The sequence below is a fragment of the Hermetia illucens genome, chromosome 4 (assembly GCF_905115235.1).
Source record: "Hermetia illucens chromosome 4, iHerIll2.2.curated.20191125, whole genome shotgun sequence".
NCBI classification, from domain to species: Eukaryota; Metazoa; Arthropoda; class Insecta; order Diptera; family Stratiomyidae; genus Hermetia; species Hermetia illucens.
Genome location: NC_051852.1, coordinates 116310501 through 116331393, shown reverse-complemented (window position 1 = coordinate 116331393; position 20893 = coordinate 116310501). Strand labels below are relative to the sequence as shown.

At 41.0% G+C, this 20893-nt stretch overlaps 1 protein-coding gene across 3 annotated transcripts in view; it reads right to left on the bottom strand.

The window, feature by feature from the left end:
• LOC119653539 (long-chain-fatty-acid--CoA ligase 4) overlaps positions 1-17239 on the bottom strand; it is an 87178-nt gene extending 69939 nt beyond the window's left edge. The window contains exon 1 of one of the 3 annotated variants that reach the window (XM_038058219.1): positions 16652-17239. The gene's annotated coding sequence lies outside the window, so the exon portion shown is untranslated. Of the gene's footprint in view, positions 1-15580; positions 15602-16651 lie in introns of those variants that run through there. The other 2 variants (XM_038058217.1, XM_038058216.1) reach the window with 2 other exon arrangements.
• Between the last annotated feature and the right edge of the window lie 3654 nt (positions 17240-20893).

The following is a 20893-nucleotide window of genomic DNA, read 5'->3' as shown; positions in this document are numbered from 1 at the left end:
ATAACATTGTAATCATTCGTTCATTTATTCAAGCGGATTATAAATTCACAGCGGAAAAAGGAACGCATTTCACACAACACTACTATCTTTGCGAAATTACAGATTAAACAGAAGACATGAAAACACTTCATATTTTTGAAAATTAAGAATTCTTGAGGATAAAAATTGACCTCCGATAATTCCTAAAAAAATTCACGGGCATGTCTTCGCTTCCAATGGAATAGCTTTTCATTTTCCCTATAGGGACCTTTCAGCAGGGGGAAAATATTCTTTGCAAGAATTCTGACCTATGCTGTACTGTGTCTATGCGAATCTGAAACGCATGCTGCTGGATCGTATGAATACTCTCATAATAAAGGTTTGAAACAATTCTTTTGTGTTTGACACGTTAGGGTCTGGATCGTATGAATAATTTCGTTTGTAACATACTGGACATGGAACGCCTGGTGCCGGATCCTAAGAATACTCTTATAGTGAACGTATGGTACAATTCTTTTGTGTCAGATACGTTCAGTACTGGACACACTAGCTGCTGGATCGAATGAATTGAGCTTCAGCTAAAAGTTTAGAACAGTTTAAAAAATAAGCGCCTAGATGTAAGCGTAGAATTCAACATTCCGTTCGCCTGAATTCCGCGATCTTTCAAGGGAAACTCCAGTCAGATTGGATCTCACATTTGATACTATCTCTAAAGCCAAGGTTGTTCACTGAGCGCGAATTCCCAGAAAAGAGTTCCTCAGGGATACGACGCAGACATGAATTGATGAAAATTTAGAGCTGACGATTGACAGCGACGATAATTTTCATGTGCTGCTCCCATATAGCAGCGCAAAGAGAACATTGGTAGAGAATAGCTTCAGCTTGATGCTGATATTGAGGCAGAATTCCTTAATTTTGGGCGAAACAGTGAAGACGAACGACGAGCCATTTGGCAGAGGGTTCATAATCTAGTGAAAGATGAAGCATTATCATTTAAAAAGGTACTTACTGCTAAATTTCTTAGAATATAGACCGAACGGTTATTAAAGTCCTTCCTGTACGAGGAATGCTACTTATATTGGGAGTAATTTATTATCGCCATGGTAGGTGCTATTATAAGTAATTTATTCGAATGTTTGTAACCTCTGAAGGGTCGGTTTGCATTTAAAGTTTACTTATTACTCCCACCTTGAACTCGTCATCAGCATGGTCTTTCAACAAGAGTGCTTCACCGCCAACTTCTCCATGTTGTGCTGTGAGATGTAATCTAAAAAACTACTTCAACCAATGCTAATTTAGACCGATTTTTCTATTAACTACGTAATTTGCAGCGGCATTAATCAAGACAGTGCAGATTGTTTAATTGTCCATAATTTCAGCAGATAGTTTATAGGGACTGTCCATCCCAAAAATATAGTGTGGTAAAACAAAATATACGCAGCAGTCGTAAGCGCGACTTGGTGCGGCAACGTCAATATTGCAATCCAGACTGGTTACAAATACTTGAAGGCACCAGTGGATAAATAATGCTATAAACACAAACCGACGCTGATTTTTGAGATTGAAGAGTATACCAGACCAGTCAAAGAAAAGTTAACAGATCAAGAGTTGCTTTCATATTGTTTAGGAAAAAGTGTCCAAAACAATAATGAGCACTTCAACAAAACTCTTTGAACTATCGTTTCAGAACATACCTACATAGGGAAGACTGTCTTTCTTTTCCAAATTATGTATTACGAAGTCCGGACAACACAATGTAGGATACAAAAGGCCAGTCTTATAACCAACTCATAACATTTCACGTTCATTACGCATTGGTATACACTTGAAATTTGGTACCAAATAATAGTTAGTAGAATAGTAATGTTGTGCAGACTACCCTCAGAAACTGCTAAATGAATTGAAAAACGAATCAAAGCTTCTCACAATACAACAGTCATTTTGGGTAGGTAAGGAAAAAAGGGAAGTGTGAGCATGACCTCGAAAACATGGCTTAATTGTCTAAACTGCCAAAAACAAAAAAAAAATCAAAATGGGTCATCAAATGCTTCCTTTTTATTATTATAACAGCGCATTCTATTGAGTTCCTGCCATATGCAATAAGAAATCCAGGAAGTTTACACAATCAGCCTAGAATTGTAATAAAACGAACATGACTTCATTTGATGGACATTGCCACCAATTCCATCTTAGAAGTTGAAGAGAACTATGAAGTAATAACTTCGGATACCCCTGATAATATAAAAACGGAATCGTTGGAGGAAATAAATTTCAAACCGAAAATGAAGCCCCAGAAACATTGGAAAATTTAAAGAGAATTATGGACGATAAGCAAATATCTTTTAATCTGGCGAACGATACTATTTGGAAGCATCCCATGTCACTCCAAAACTCCAAGTCTTTGTCAACACCTCGATCATGTCACCGACAGAATTTCCGTCGAAGGGCTACGTCAGGGTACGACCCAGATGCTCGTAGACCGATAAGGCGACAATTCCATTACTAACTGAGGCTGTACTTTCCTAGAATAGTCAACGAATGGGTCACCGTAGAAAACGTGGCGTAATACAGTTCAGCAGAAGTGTACTATTCCCGGGACGACCTGGACGAAGCTATAGCTGAGTCCCATTTGGGAATGTCGTTCCCTTTGCTTGTGAGGGTTTAATTGCCAAAACGGAATTTTGAGGAGGTAATTATTTAGGAAATGCTATATGTAACTGTATGTAATGTGATTTAATAGCAAGTTCTCTTTGTTTCTCAGCTGATTTGACATTTTGTCTCAATGTTTTGAAGTAACAACGCAAATGCGATCGAAAACTGACATGACGAATAAAAATCGCAATTAGACGCAAACCTCAAACGGAACACTTCGCGAGGTTCGTGAATGAAACGAAAAGCACATTTTAGGAGTCAGATACAGGGAATTACCGCAATAGATTATCAAAACTTTTAGTAAAACATCTATTCTATTTTTCCAATCATTTTGAGCAGCTCATGGAAGGTGCATGTACAATGACGCCACCAGACATGCATCGATCAAACCTTTTCAGTTTGATATTTTATTGATAACCATATCCCCAATCTAGATTTATAAGTGCGTTCCACTGTCATAAACCGCATTGACGATTTAAAGACAATTTGAAGAATACAAGCCTTTATTCAATCTAATCTTAAACTAAGGTTATCAAAAGCACTTCTGATATTGTGCATTATGCTCATATCTTATTTTAGCATTTGAAATTTAAAGCTTATGTCAACTACCTGGCGAGCCATATATTGTTTACGTGATTATACTTAAATTGCGTCGTTGTCTAAAAATTTTTGGTAAATCCAGATTATATATCAATCGTCCAGAGAAAAACGTAGTCAAGTAGATAATATTAGATTTTTGCTTTATTCAAATAAATGTTTAATTTACTTTTGGAGAATGCTGGCCTCGAAGAGAAACCTTTAAAGTTTTGAAAATGTTGCAATACAAAATTCCAAGGAATCGGGGTGTCAAGCTCAATGAAAAAATTCGATTACTTCGACCACGCTTTTCCCAGGGCAGAGGTGTCACTCTGCTGGAAAGAAACCCTAACCGTCTTCGTCCCTCTTTTAATTTTGGAAACTCGAGTAGAGAAGTCCGCAGACCATCAAGAGTGGGAGGAAGTTACTCTCCATTTGGTCCGGTCCGGCATCGAGTGGATGCGGACTTAAGGGGGTCATCCCGTGTGTCGGGTTGGAGAAATCGATTTTTTTTTTTTGCATGAATTGTATCTATATAGAGTGGAGAATATGTGGGCAAAGGGATTTTCCTATATTCCGAGTCCTTCAGAAATTACAGTGTTAAACAGGTAAGGAGTTTGCAGCCGCGGCTAGAGCACTCGATGAGAAAGAGTATGGAATCTTTTTTTACCTGTTAGTTTTTTACCTGAACCTTATAAATTTGAACACAGGTATAAATATAAAAAGATGGAAAACCAATCAATTGTCTAAAATTATTTGCTGTTTGGAATAAAAAGGATAATCCAGTCTAGAGTGAGCACCGAAAAGCTTTTAAGCTATACTGAGTTATATTTTGTTGTAAGTATTGTGCTGTTTGTGTGTTCAGTGATTTTTTTAAATGGATCGTACGAAGGGAGATCGCTTTAACGTTCAACGTCATGCTCGCACTAAAAAACGAGTATTTCATGGGAATCGACACTTATCAGAGAAGAAAAAGGACTTCGCATCAACATCAGCAAAGAAACTTTTAGCAAGCATGAACATGGATGTTCCAATTGCGACAAGTTTTGTATATTGTATATTGGATTTTGCTGGAGTTTTCTCCGGTAATTCTGCACATTTCTGCAAATAATAAAATATACGTAGTAGTATTTAAAAAGAATGCGTAAGACACGTCGAGAAGAGAATGGGAACGCAGCTTAGAAATGCAAAGAAGAATCACAAAGCCATTGGTAAAAAAGGGGCTGGAAAACTTACTGATAAGGTTATTAACGACCTCACTACATTTTTTGGGCTAGCTATTCGTTGACACGCAAATTCGATAGAAGGAATAAAGGAAGAAATTGGGGCAGCTTTCTTTCATAAATGTTCTACAGATGAAAATCCTTAGCATCAAAATTGTCCAGCAAGCGAGGACAGTTGGTGCAAATGGCGCAAAGCGGAAGCTAAAGGAGAACTGGATAAGGCATCTTTGACTGAAGAAGTTCAAACAGTCATCAAATCAATCTACGAAGATTTGTCACGAGATGATCTGTTGAACAGATGTTTAGGAGCAGAGACCCAGAATAACAATGAGTCGTTAAATGCATTAATCTGGACTTTCGCTCCTAAACACCTTCATTCTGAGGCCAAGGTCGTAGAAATGGCCACTTTTCTGGCTGTAATTATTTTCAGTGAAGGATTCAATGGCATTCTCAAAATCCTAGTGACAATGGGATATCAAGTTGGACACATATGTCAGGTTTTTGTCGACCACTGTAATGAAGCGCGAATTTGGCGGTCCGAACAACGATCGACTGACCTCTCTAAAAGAGCCAGAATTGAAACCAGAGAGCAACAATCGGCCTTATAAGACTTTTTTGAAGAAACGGAGGGTGCTCTCTATGGACCAGGTATAGCAGATTAATAGTGAGTTAAAATTTTACTGTTGATAATCACATTTAAATTTTCAAATGCGTTTTTCTCGAAACTGCATCTTGAAAATCGGCTGCCACCATAGCTCAAAATCTATCCAACCAAATTCTTTGAAATTTTCACGACTTCTTTAATACATATTTCTACGGTCCGCAAACTAGGATAATTGCAATCGGACGGGTAGTTTTTTTTTTATTCATAAAAAAAGCCGTAAAAAAACACCAAAATTCAAAAAATCAACTTTAAAAGCCCACCAAAAATTTACCTTTTAATATTTTCTAATTATCCTAGTTTGCGGACCGTGGAATATTGTCCACATTAAAATTCCGTTTAGTTTTTTTTCCGCAGATGAACACAGCGCCCTCCAGCTTGGCAGCAGAAAAACACCTTTTTTTGGAGGTGGGTACATAAATTGACACGTATTCCAAAAACTAGCTACAGTATCAAGCTGAAAAATTTATCACATATACTAGAGATATAAATAAACATATGGTGAAAAAATCATGTTTCTATCTTTATCCAGTCCTTCAAAACAATTTTTCAAAAAAAGTCAAAAAAAAACGGCCTTCACACGGGATGACCCCCTTAAGATTCCCCAGTCCCTAAAAAACTCTCAGATTTTAGGTGAGGGTCCATTCTCTCGATATGTCTGCTCAGTCTGGCATAATCTACATAATCCTATGTAACCATTTAGAACTTTTCCGTCATATTGGTCTATTCGATAATCTCTAGGTGGGGAGAATGCCAGGTATAAGATGTTGAGGTGAGGCTGGATCATTGTAAAAGGATTTAAAGGAGACGTTTCCTGAATGTGTGAAATTTACATCAACTGGACTGCTTCTTAATATAACTTCAATTTTATACGAGTTCTCTTTACCCTGCTTTATTCATCATGACTTTCGAAAAGCAGCTTTTGCTATATGATGCAAACAATATCGAAAAAAAACTGTAAGGACTCAAAGGAGACAACCGACTTAACTTTTTTTATTCCAGTAGCCAGAACGTACTAGACGCTTGCCGGCAAATACTGGCTGGTTCCCATTATATTGAGTCAAGCGTTTGTTATAATGGGTCAAAATCCTATAATATCAAAAGGTGCACGTAGTGTTTCATTGAATGAAAAATCAACAGAGCGGTAAACTTTTCATTTCGGGTCACGAAGGACGTCGCGGAATTTTAATCTCAAATCGAAAAAGAGGTTGGGTGTGTTGATAGCAGACTTATCGATATCGTGCTATCGCCTTTCAAAAAGTAGTTTTGCTTGAAAAGTCTGCGCCGACACATGAGCCTTAGCGCATCCACTTACCACCTCGACAAACACGAAGTCTCGGATACCAAAAATAAGCAGCGAAAGTATCTAAGACGCCTCGACCAAAGATACCCTGAAGTTTGCATCTCCCAAGTAGGTGCCAATTGTTCTGCAGTATAGGCTCTTTAAGTAAACCTACACATTGCCAGCTTGTTTTTTGAACCCTCCTGCTAAATGAAAATATCATGAAAATAATGAATTGACGTGAAATACCCAATTTTTACCCTATATAACTTTTGTTAATAATGGTTGGATTTTTGTCAAACTTTCCAAAATTATACATTATATTATTACTTATAACTGTACCAGGATGAACTTAACGAGGATTTTCGGGTTTTCTAAAATATGATAATATACTATTATTAACTTTATTTAATATTAATATATCAGAATGGGATGTATTTTGAGCCGTATGGATGCATCATTGTGTTTTTTCAGATTTTTCAGCTGGATAGGCTCTGAGAACGAGACCAGTTAAATTTTTTGGGCACACATTTTGAGCCTTCACTCCCCTATGTTTCACCCAGTATCAAAAATATCATCAGTTTCAAAAAGTACTAACTGAGCACGACCAATTTCGGTGAAAAAAGATTTGCACCCCTCTTTCACATATATATATAAACTCAACACAAAATGGCGCCACTATATGTAAAGGGATTCATAGACCGCGTCTTCTCATCAAATTTCGTGAGAATTGATTTAGCCGTTTTCGAGTAAATCGGCTGTGATAGACAGGCATCGAATCGATACTAATAATATAGTAATAATAAATATCTAATAATAATAATAATCGTTGGCGCAACAATTCATATTGGATCAGGGCCTTGAAGCGTATTAGACTGCTTCATTCAAGACCGTAACGGTACACTACAGTACACTGTAGGAGGCAATGTGGTCGGCATTGCGCTCGCCCGAGACTATTACCCTGATTTGACTCAGGTACTCATTCACAGCTGAGTGACGCTGACGACTGGTATCCGATCAAATCACGATACGAATTCCACTGCCACCAGTGAGATTTGAACCGCGACCTTCCGCACGACAGCCTTGTGCCATCCGGACACAATAAATATATAGCCTGAAGTAATGTTAGTTGACAAGACGGGTCGCTCCGCGTATATTGTTGATGTCGCTATCCTTCATAATAGTAACATCGAACGGAATTATGTGGAGAAGAAGGTGAACTATGAGCCACTAGCTTGGCGTTTCGAGCAGGTGGTTGTAGTTCCCATAATATTGTCAGCTACAGGTATTGTACCTAAATCCCTCACGGCTTCCCTTGATGTCTGGTTCAAACCATGCAGAAGAACATCATTCTGCACACGTGCACGATGTTGCGGGGAATTCGCGACGGATTCTCCCATTGTATGAGTGAAATTATACTATTTGTTAATCGGGAATCCTATCCATAGTTGAGGAGAATCTAGCACATCATAACCGTGACTGTTTCAAATAGTTTATTTAATGGAAACATTTTTATCAATTTTCCATAAATACAGGCGGTGACTGCAAGGTTGTATTTCCTGAAAAATGCTACAGAAACATGATAACTTTGTTGAAGGAATAGCATTGAACCATTATTGATTCGAACGGTGCAAAGCATTCCACATAATTAAATGATTCGGCATTTAGGTGCAGAAAAACACAGGACATCACCCAGCTCTGCATTGCTAATATGCTCAGAAGAATTAAATACGACTGAGATTGAATATATATTTGACTGTATAATACATGAAAACCTAGCGAAATGGCTTGTCCTTGAGAAGGAAACACCCTATTATGTTGTGACTCCAAAATTGAAATGACAAATTTCTAAAGAATTTGACATTCTGTTCCGTTCTAATAACTTGGCAGAGATACTAACACGGGACTATTTCTTACAAATATATGAGTTTTCTGTCTCCAGTTTCTTTAGCTTTCCCGAAAGCTGGTATAGTATAGTACTTCTAGGCAAAAAAAGAGATTTCCTAAGTACAATGGAATTTGATTGGGAAAGGGCTTCCTAGAAATGATAATACTATCGTTATGAGAGATTTGAATGCCAAGATGTGTTTTCATATAACATCCTTGGTCATGTCGTGGGAAGGATATCTTCGAATATGTCATGCAAAGAGTAGGTTTTGGCAATGAGCGGAGGTTAATGGATTCCTGAAATTGTACTTTTGATAATGCCAATTGAATTTCTATTAAGTAGCGAGGATTGGCAAGATAAGAGAGCTAAAAGGAGCACTTGAATTCGATGATGTTTCATTCATCATTATAGAGTCAATGATCATAAACGTATACTGAATATAACATTAAAATGGATCGTCTAAGATGTACTGAAGCAAGTTAATCATTTAGGGTCACTGGTAACAAAGCAGAATATATTTCAATTAACTGGCTATCCTAGTATCCTCCCTCATTTCCTGAAATTTTCCATGTGATTTTGTTGAAGACATGTTTGCTAAATAAACCTCTCTGCAACCGGTTCACTTCTTCTCAAGACAAGGGAACTATATATCAAGCATTGTACTACATAAGCAACAATTAACCATTTCAGATCAGACTTTTTCAAGAACTCACTCAATAATTGATTCAGCAACTAATATGAAACTGAAGAAAAGTAGATCGATAGCCCGTTATATCACCACAATCAAGTGCATGTTTACCATCTTAGACAAAGCAAAAAGAAAACATCTAAAATCTAAGATCGACACAGAGTCATAGCAAGTATGAATGTCGCTTGAGGAGGCGTAACACCAAGAGATGAGGTGAATAACCACATTCCTTATCAACTTTTTCGCATATTGAGAATGTTTGTATTTGGTTCGTAACACTACAATAGTTCGTCATTGAACGAGCGCGTAACCGGTCGACAGTCCATATGCCGGCAAATTCCTTCACCTTCTTTCTCCGATTTCATTACAATTTGCTGACTGGCTGGAGAATGGACATCTAAACAACAAACAGAAAACCGTAGCCGTGGCCAATGCCAGTAGAAAACAGTAGAAGAGGAGCGAGTAGACATGAACTTGCAATATGATCGGTTTTTCGTTGAGTTTTAAATATTTGCTACATATCCACAACCACATGGTCTGCGTTTGACATACTGACGAGTAGAATGGGTGCTCTCTTGCATAGTCAAGTAATCCATGAATGGTACTAATATGAGCATATTTCTGATTACAGTTAGTTTGCGATTTATTATGTTTAGACAACTTTTTTATTAGGTTAATACGCAAATTGGCAATGTACACAGTGGTTGAGTGTATACTGAGAGCGCTTTCGAATCATGTGCATGGGCATTCTCATTGAGAACTAGGAAGCAAGTTTCTCAGATGTAAATCTCTCCTATTAGTTATACCATAAGCAGATAATATATTGACTCTATCTCCTAACAGCCCATATGTGGGATGCATTGCATACCCTCTCCTGTCAATCAGACACCTATATTCAAGAAGGCTGACAGACCGATAACCAGCTACCTAGACAGAACTGTAAACAGTGATCCCATTTTCTATCTGGTGGAAACGATGCAAAAATATATACTTCCCAAATATTCAATTCGACCAAACGGAGATAAATAACAAGCATATAGGATAATAGAAGCCCTGGCATATCTTATTAAATTGAGAGAAAATTATTTCTAAGGAAAAACAAAGGGTTCCGCAGCAAGGTCTAATTGGCCGACTCCCCGTAGAACATTGAGATCCATTCAAAATTCTTGTTGAAATATACACAGACAATGCAAATCGTGCCTGTAATCCCTGGGCAACAGTTGAAAAATTTCACAAAAGGGGCCGATTCAAAATCAAAAATTGAAGGTGTATTCCGTGTATCCATCACAAATCTTTTAATAGATTCTCCTTATTTTTTGTACAAGAATGCTCTCTTCTGTACTTTTGCAGTTATTTCGTAAATTTAATAATGTCGAAGTGAAACTATTCTTTTGCTACAAATATTCTCTAAAATGATATTCTAGGATGCAATCTGACGATTCAAGAAATTAGGACCACGATATGAACGTCCGGGGCTAGGAATGAAGCGCATTATCAACGCTTCCAGAATTCGAGAAAAAATCGACTCAAACTCCAAAACTTTCAATCAGAAGATCAGAGGATCATAATGAAGAAGAATACCGGCATGATATTTTTGAAGCCGTAGGACTTTCGCGTCAACTCAACTCACGAAGTGGAAGCAACATAACAATGGTGGAGCCATTTTCCCAACTTCATCACTTCTGCCATATAGCAGTCATCGTATCAGAAAGGGTTTTTCGGTAAGTGTCGTGTAGTATGTCGTGGGGAAGGAAGAAAATTGTTCGTCCTTCTAAAACTAGAAAAAAGCCGACCAGGGATTTAGGAAGTTTAACACCGAAAAGGGTTGAAGTTAAACGAATTTTATGGAAAATCTGACTCTGAGTTTGCAACTGTTTACAATTGGGTAAATGAATTTAAGCCTGGCCTTACATCCATAAAAGATGAACATCGTTCAAGATGCCTCGTGAAAGTGACTATTCCCGAGATGGTTAACTAAATCTACTATACGGTTTTAAGGGGGTCATCCTGTGTGTCAAATCCGAGGAATCTATTTTTTTTTTTGGCATCAATTGTATCTAGATATAGTGTAGAATACATGGGCAAAGTGATTTGTTGATATTCGGAGTCGTTCGGAAAGTAGAGTGTTAAACAGGTAAAATTTCGTATGCCAGGTTTACGTCGATCGCGGTAATAAAGCGTGTATTTATCGGTCCGAATGACTTTCGAATGATTTCGCTAAAATCATAAGAATTGAAGCCAAGGCTTTGCATGTGTTTCTTCAAGAAACCTAAGGTTTATGGACTAGGTCTAGCAGATTAATCGTCAGTTAAGGTTTTATGGTTAAAAATCGCATTCTACTTTTTAAAAGCGTTTTTCTCGAAACTGTAATTGAAGATCTGCTGTCACCATAGCCCAAAATCTATCCAACGAAATTCTTTGAAATTTTCATGACTTATTCAGAAGCAGAAAAATGCCTTTTTTAGAGATGGGTGTATAAGTTGCTCTGTATTTCAATAATGAACGATGTTTTCGGGCTGGAAAATTTACTATACATGCTCGAAACATTGATAAATATATGGTGAAAAATTCGCATTCGCTTCTTCACAAAAAAAAAAAAAATCTAAAAAAAAGCGAAAAAAACCGCCTTTACACGGGATGACCCACTTAGTTAATCAACGAAACAAAGTGCTCGAAGTAAATAGTTAAGGCCACAGATACTTGGAAAAGGTAATAAAACAACAGGACAATATTATATGCCATTGAGCGAAGCAATCAAGAATAAACGCGTCATTTGAAAAAGATACTCTTTCACCAAGACATCCATGCATGAGAACTAAAATACGGCATCCATCAGGTTTGGCTTCCAGTGCCTTTTTTATTTCCGAAGTAAAAAGTGAGTCAGCGGGCAACAGTTCACGACGAACGAACCTTTCGAAAAGTTTTAGGCAGCTTAAACAAGTTTGAGAAATGCCTGCACAACTGCATAAAGCTATATTTTGTTTTTCTTCTAATTGAAGGAGCCTTCTACTTGGAATAAAGCCTACAGCGAAATTGTGGCCGTTCATCAATATCTACCCTGTCAACCGCCATTTTCGCTTTCTAATCAACTTGTCCACATGTATCTGTCCCGAAGCAAGAGCCCCAAGACCTATTACGAAGGTGTATCAAATATAAACGTTGTTTTTAATATTCCGAAGAGTCTACCTGAAAGGATTGATGAACAGGTAGCCGATAATTTCATCGAGAAGGGGGGAACAACCATAGTTCTCTTGAACCCCACAGTATGGAAGGAAGCTATGAGCAAGAAAGTGCATGTGTTTGTGAAGCAAAGAACTATTAGTAAGTTTTTGCCCACATCGGGGGTGAATCCGGAGCGATTAGTTCGGAATATTTCGGAAAAAATACCCTTTCAAGGGCCCGAGTATTTGCGTGGCATAAGAAATTCTCTAGAAGACGTGAGGAAGCCGAGAATCTGATCGCCGCAAAAGACAAGTGGTCCTGCGTAAAATATCTAGGCGGTCCGCAGACTCATAGAGCAAAGTCGGCGAATTCGAAATCGTTGAGCAGGTCAACATAAACTGTAGAAGTGCCCGAAAAATTGTAACACATGACCTGGAACCGAAACAGGCCAGTATGGAGTGGAGACAGAGCGGCGAGACGGCGCCAGTCAAGACCAAAGCGAGGTTGCCATGCGGTAAGGTGATGGCAACTGTTTTTTTTATCGGAAAGCTGTTGTTCATTTCGAATTCCTCTAGGATCGACGTATTCTTAATGCAAAATGCTGGATGTCGCGAAAGTGTCATTTCGGCGAAAAAGTAAAACGAAATTCGGCAGAAGAATGATTCTTCTTTATGCCAACGCAACGAAACAAAAATTGGAATCCTTTTGCTGGTAAACCTTAGAACATCTTCTCTACAGTCTGGACTTCATCTTCCTGTGGTTTTCATCTTTTTGTACCACTAAAAGATACGCTTGGAGAAAAGTGATTTGACGACGACGGGCAGTGGAGGCGTTCGTGTGCCAGTAGCTACTAGAATATTCAAAGAAATTTTATAACGACGAGATTTAAAAACTCCTAATTCGTTTGGAGAAATGCATTTCCTTGGCAGGAGGGTATGTAGAAGGATTAGAAAATTAGTTACCTTTCTTTTCCACCATACCTTTCTACCCACCCTAGTTAATTGCTAGATGGTTAAGTAGAGCAATCACTCGGTAGAAGAGACGGTCTAGTCACAGTTTTCATATTGTGAATACCACGATGTGAAGCAGGACTGTTGTTCCAATCAAATAAATAAATTAAATATATAAACACGGCTTTCATCCAACTTCTGCTACCGACCTCGCCTGGTAATGCCCAACATGGTGATCCCGAGTTAAAAAGGAGATTTGCCTGGTTTCAAAGCAAACAGAAAAGTAGTAACAACGAGAATGCCGCGACACTCGTTAAACTGGGTTCCAAAATGTCCGGACTTCAATCCCCAGGTGTCCGAAATTTGATTCAAAATAGTGGAAGCAAACTTTGTAAGGTGTAACATAACCACCACAACAGCAATATTTTCATTTCATAGTAGTGCTACCACCGCAGTATATCACCGAAGATCGTGACATAGTTTTGTAATCTGTGACAGATAACTCATACAGCCGCATACGCGAACAATCGATAAAGAGGTTGAGTGCCAGGCAGGAGGAGAAAACAAGACAGCTTATGGAGAGCACTTCCATGGATGACGAGAAACCTTCCCGTTCCTCCGCCGCCTGTAGTGTCTCGGCGGTAACGCAATTCCAGAGCCGCTAATGCGTAGTCTATGAGTATGACGCCTACCATTTTCAACCGTTTATGGCGACAATAAATGGTTAGCCACTGCAAACGTCACCTATGTCGTCTATGCCGCGCTTCCTCCGACACCGCGGAAGCAACTTCAGACCCGCAAACATTCTCTCCTTTATAATAATAATCATTGGCGCAACAATCCATGTTGGATCAGGGCCTTGAGGTGTGTTAGAGCACTTCATTCAAGACCGTAACGGTACACTAGGAGGCAATGTGGTCAGCATTGCGCTCGACCGAGATTATTACCCTGATTTGACTCAGGTACTCATTCACAGCTAAGTCGACTGGTGTCCGACGTCAAATCACGATACAAATCCCACTGCCACCAGCGAGATTTAAACCGCGACCTTCCGTACGACAGCCTTACGCTCTAACCACTCAGCTATCCGGACTACTTCTCTCCTTTAGTTGCGGAAATACCGATGATGTAGTTAGTTCGACAATTATTAAGTCAGCCAAGATACGCACCGCTAAAAGGCAGATTCACTCCGAGAATTCATCCAGGAGGACATCTCAACGTTCTCGGTCCAGGTCAAGTATACAGCTCAGCTCCAAAAATATTCGCCCAAGGGTATATGTTGTGACCACTGGAAGTTGAATTCCAAGACCGCTCCAAAAAGCAAGGTCCATATAAAGGGAGACATTTCAAGACAGCCAGGCGAAGCTAAAAGCATCAGCAACCACAAACTCCGGAACGATCAGAGAGATTCAACATAACACATCACAAAATGGATCTACAAGCAACGCAGCGGTGTTGACTTTTCTAGAAAGCGCTCCCGCAGTAATGACAGAGGACTGAGTTGATGAGAGTCTGGAAACTTCGAGTGATGTTGCTTCCACACAGTAGCACAGAAAAAATAACTGGCATGAAGGACATTATCGGATGTGAAAGAATAAATAATATTATCACGGCCGTAGAGAACACAGAATGAATGCGGACATTCTATGTTAAAAAAAAATTTACCCAGTCTCTATTTCGAACAACCGATGAAATGCCAGGACTAAGGGAAATCTAATTTTCACCCTTCCTTCGTCAGACTTGAGTTTCGGTGAGACAATGTATCCCCTTTGAATTCCCAGTTAGATTTGAAGTTTCTCCCTCTTGCTTCATATTTAGTGCAATAATTGAATCGTAAAAGTAAATGAAGACTGATAAAACAGAAATATCTCGAAGGAGGCAATCGTTATGGAAAAAAATCAATTGCACAAGAATTGCACTTTTTTCAACACAAGAGTTTTGAATTGAGATTATCCATTCATCGGAATTGGTACTTTGTTCTAGTTTCTTTCAGCTGAATGCAGCAGATGTAACCCCACCACTATAAGACTCAATTCAGGAATGTAACCAACATGCGTCATGTATTCCATTTCAAAAACAATTCACAGATTCACTCAGGAAGCCTAGACACATTTACAACCCACCACTGTATCTCACAGGATTCCAGGTAAATTTTTATTGATTGAAAGTTGTTTACGCCACTTGCAGCTACAAGGAGCAAGGCAGGAAATAAAACAATAGCGAGAACCACTGCGTGATTGAGAACTTAATCGAGCAAAGAGGAAACGAAGGAGTTGTGGAGTTGTTGGAGTAACAGACTTTAAGGTTTATAGTCCTCCACATCTGAAGGTTGAATAAGTAATCCTACAGTCAGGAGACGATGCGTTGTTACCGATTTAGTGTGGGAAAACACGGATGACCTATTCAAGAAAATTGATTGCTTGATCAAGGACGATAGTTTCACTGCTACGTAGGACATTTCGGGTGAAATTACGGCGTAAATAAACCACAATGAAACATGCTTATTACTCTGCACTCACCCCCAACAACATGAAACAATCTCACTTTTGTGGCGACGCCAATTTCACGTGACAACACTTAGAAAATGCCAAAAACACTAAAGTTCATGTGCACCTGAATATAAATATTTGCGGCTCCGATGTTGTATCACTACACAGCGGACATTGCAAGAGTACGCGGGAACGGGCTGCGTCTCAACGCTCCATGCAAACTTATATCGGATGACATCGAGGGGAATTGCACAGGGCAAAGACGTGCATGGCCCAGCGGAATGTCAATTAAGAGGAAGTGTTCTCCGCTCGTAGCTTGAAGAGGTACCACGTGGTTGCACGTGCGCACCAACTTTCAAATCATATGAGTAACGGTAGGAAAGGGTCGGCAGCTGCCACTCAACACCGCAAACCCTTCTGAGACCAACCATTGAGCGCTTGGACGGTGTAGACAGGTGTGGCGCTTTGAACAATCCGAACGTAAACAAATATCGATATCAGGGTTTATAACAAATCGAGGCAAGTGAGTTATCAGATCATATACGAGAAGTTGAGATGCGAGGGAGAGTAAACAATTCCGGTGTTGGCTTAGTGGTCCGGAGTGGGGCAATTTGCCGGCTAGGAATGATGGGACAGTTCAGGCTTGATTTCCTTTCAGTATTACCGGAATGCTCTGCTTATCACCTTCTTCGTCTGGCTACTGAGCAAATCGCAATTTCTTACGTAAACTTCATTCACAAATTCGCCAATTACGCAACAAATTGGTCGAAACATTCTACTTCGCCGTTTCAATGAGGACCAAACGGTTCAATCTAAAATTACGCACAGACGTCTGGGAATTCTGCTCGTCTCAAAGTTCAACCGAGCGCTAGCCGCCTCAGCAAACTGCCTGCAAGCAAAAAAGCAAAAACCACCAGAGAGAAAGTCCCAACACGATCCCAGGCAGCGCTTTGAGGTTATGTTGTCATGCAAAATGCCCCTTTCTTTGGTGAATTTGCACTCGAGTGTCGGCTGTGCAGTCCGGTTCTTCCGAAGAGGGGCAATCCCTTAATCGGAAAACCCGCGGCAGGAACTCGCGGATAACTGTAATTGTGGACTCACCTTCAATTCCAATTTACGGCCTGCGACGCTATTGACTGAGCGCTCCACTTGCCTGCATGTGAGAAAACGAGGACAAACGCACTTTCTTTCCAGTTCACGGCACTTGCAAATTTCTGTATTTTCCGCGACCAGGCCTTTTCACGAGTTCCGGCGCTTCTAAGTCACTTAATTTCGATGGAGCAGTGGAATTACGCACAGTTTCACGGATACAAGTCGCAGGAAATTGCCGAGTTTCACTCACAACTGAACGTCGACTCACGCGCCTTAATTGAAAGTATCAACGCCTTGTTTCGTTCTCGACACGCCGTTCACCGACCGACAGCCCGCACGGGAACCTCTCTCTGTTTTATAACCTAATTTCCAGCCGAGTCACTGCTTATCGAGGGAAATTGATTTTTCCTATTCCGATCTGCCTCGGGTACGAACGAATCACCTGAATTATTGCGTGTCACACACGTTTTCCTTTCCGACGACCGTTTCCAACGTTGTCTCGTCGAATTTTGATTTGATTTCGAATGCGACGACGACGGATAGTAAACAGACGACACGGAAAATCGACAGCCAGAGCCGACGGCGATAGAGAGTTGTCAGAAACGAAGCGCGACGGTGTGAGAACGCACACAACTGCAGCGGACAACCCGCATTCAGTCGGGAAATGCATGCAAAAGTATATTTGTCACCTTCCCGTCCACATATCTTAAATGGGATACATCACGTTTTGCGTCTCTATCTAGCAGGGTCTCGAAATTACGTCATGATTCCCTTGGGAATACGTGTGAGACACGAATGTGTAAAATGGAGGTGTGTGTATGGTGGGCTCACGATGAGCGGCGGAGAATTCGGTCAGAGAACTTCATGACGTTGTTGATCTACTTCGGCGGAGGTCGGGCGAAAATGGTGTACTTCGGCCCGGTGGCGTGATGTCCAGTCCGAATGTGCGCATGACTCAATTCGAAAAAGAAAATGCACAAAGGCTGGTTGGAGGTTGTGTGGGTAGAAGTCTGTCAAAATTACGAGATATGTAGTAGGGGATGGAAAACAGTTGTGTTGATTTGCGGTAGGGCAGTACAAGGGAGTTTGGATTAGGGGAAAGCCGGTGACAACTGTCAGGTAAAAGACGATTAGCATAAACTACTGCCAAGAAGTTAGCGGCCACAGAGAATCCACCTTTTAACATTTTTGGACCGTTGGGTAAATACATCACAAGTGAGCTCAGAGAATCTACTTCAGGTATCTACATACAGATTAAAGAGCTTATATTCAGGTTTCAGATTTATGATGATGATAAATGAGTTCTGGGCTTATTTATAGACAATCTAGTTGTGCTACACCATTGAAATGCTACGGCGAAAGTCACTCCAAAGTGAGTTTGGAATGCAAATTTCAGCATTGCGCTTAGGCAATGCAGTCTTCGGTATAAGGTGGTGCAAGTTTCCTGAGGAGCCGTCTGCGATCCTTAACGGGTCGTTCTCGGCACAGGGATTAGCGCCCCCAAAGTGCCTGAAAAAGGGGTTCTGAAACCTTAGCTGGGATTATACCTGCCTCCTAGGTAGTTGCCTTAAAACAATTTTCGGTGAAGTGCGAACGATGAGACTGGCACACATTGTGACACGCTGGGAGTCCCCCGGAACCGTCGCCAGCTCTGCTAACGTCAATGGGGTGATGTAAACTGGTTCTACAAATCTGGCACATGTGGGGTGTATCAGAAGCTAGATTTTTCGGAACTCTAGCCTGGTAGTGTGCACTGAACCGGTATTTTTAGATTGCGTTGCACCGAATGCGCCTAGCTTAGGTTCAAGCTATTAACGGTTTCACTTGGATATAATTCGCACCCTTGGCGTGTTTTTCCGAATATATAAAGGAGCGTTTTCCTTCTCTTGCCACTCACGGTCACGTTGCTCACAGGGCAGAGGTGAAGCAGCGTCTGACAAGTGGCCTCTGCCCTGGCAGAAACCGTTGTCCCTATATTTTTCAAGTAGAAACGCAGTCAACTATCTTTGCTAGAGCCGAAGAGGAAAGGCTCATCAGGAAATACGTGACAGTCGTGGAGTGCACGTGGTCATCAACGTTTCTCCACAAGAGCGCCTAGAAAGGCTGATGGAAATGGAGGAGCTGGTGGACCGCATCATCTTCTACAGATGAACATGGATATCAGCGGAAGACGCGCGAAAAACAGAAGCTGCCCCACTGTAAACCCCAAATGGATCGCAGACAACCCACTACAAAGTAAACTTGGAAAAATGCGTCTGAAGAAGATTAGCACACAACCCGTTACTCCATCGGAGGACCGACTGTCCAAATCCAAGTAAAAGTGGCTTCAATACGGAAAATAAAAGGTGGGGGAGTCCAAGGTGAAACACCACTAGCAAGAGTACATTTTGCATAAAAGTCAAGGCTCCCACCTCTAGTTTAGACCCTTTGTGCTCTCTGGCAATCCGAGATCTTGACTGTCTCTCAGAAAAGGCCATCAAACCTGAATATCCGGAGGTAGTCAATGCCCGGATAAGTATCATTTCTGTGAATTCTTGAGGCCAAAAATACGCTGTGATGGAAGCCGGCGAGCAATAGCGAGGAAACTCCATAACAGCACGAAAACAAAATTGGATGGGTAATATGCAGGGTATGAATACGGACAATTCCTACCAAGTGTTTTAGGTACCAGAACTGTGGACTGGAGAACAGCATGCCGTAGGTGCAGGGCCCAGAAAATCCGAGCCCGGGGTGAACATTGTTCAGAAAATGGAGACAAGGGTACTCGTCCAGGCCCCCGAGAAAGCTTCGGACCTGGGGAGAATCCCCCCTCTTTCTTCAAGCTTGCAAAGATGCGACCAGGTGGATCACCAAACGAAGACTTGCAACGAAAATGAGAATTGCGTTCTCTGCAGGGATCGTGATACGTCTGGTGAGAGCGTTGTACATACGGCGGTGTCCAGTCTTTAATGTAGAACTGGAGAAGGCTAGGAGGCGGTAAGCACGATTCGCATTCTGCAAAATAACATGTATCAGACTGCAACCGCCGACCAGTTACTAGCGCAGTTGACTGCGAAAGAAAAAAGTCGTCTAGTGCTATTCAGCGAGCAATACTGGAACAAGGACCCGGTTTCATGGCATTTCGACTTATTGTTGTTATCTGGATTCAGCACGACATACGACTTCAAACTCTTTTCTCCTGTCGTCTGCTTACCGACCCTTGTGTATGCATGACACGGCCGGGAGAGTGCTTGAAACGCTCATCAGGAGTGGACACGCTTAAGCGATCCGTGCTACCGGGGACTTATCACTCAAGGCAATTCGGTTTTAAAGTAGGAAGATCTACAGTAGGTACTGTTATGGAGGTGGTGGATGCGGCTCATCGAGCTGAGGGACACAGCCGCCGATTCCCACGGATAGTGCTCCTCATAACACTTGATGTTAGATATGTTAGGCATATTAGAAAACTCATCTCATATGCGAAACTATCTCTGACGGATATAAAGGTATTATCTGATAGACCGCTCCCTACTCTATGAGATGCTAGAGGGCTAGAGGAGGATAGAGATCACGTCGGGGGTAGCAAAGAGATCCATACTAGGGCCGAACCTCTGGAACGTTTCCTACGATAGTCTGGTAAGACTCGACATGCCGAAAGAGTCGCGTCTGGTCGGTTATGCAGATGACATTACGATACTTGTTGCCAGGCACACTGTTAACTAGGCGCAAAGCAGACTTGGCATATTGATGCGATGGGTAAGCGGACGGGTAACTGCTCATGGTTTCATCCTCGCTGTTTTAGAACCGACCGTGATGGTGATTGTGGGAATAATCCCCATTGTCATCCGTGTTAAAAAATGCAAAGCCATCTACAGCCGCAAGAACGAAGACTTAAGAGAGGTAGTTGCCCATGATGAAAGACAACGCACACTAACCAAATGGTAGCTCTCTTGGCAAAATGAGTCAAGATGCACATGAATTACACGGCAGAGTCAAAAGTATGGTGAGATTGACCGTTTCCTTATCCAACTGTCAAGTGGGCGTGTAGGTTTTCTGTCTTACCTACACACGATTGGAAAGGCACAATCTCCTGATTGTGTGTTCTGCAATGGAGTGGCAAACAATGCCGATCACACCGTTTTCTCTTATAGAAGGTGAGATAAGTTTCATCAGCAACTTTATGCAGACACAGGGGAGCTCTCTCCGGACAACGTTGTTAGAGAGATACTAAGGAGCGCTGGCAAATGGAGCCATTATCCTCGGGATCTTATT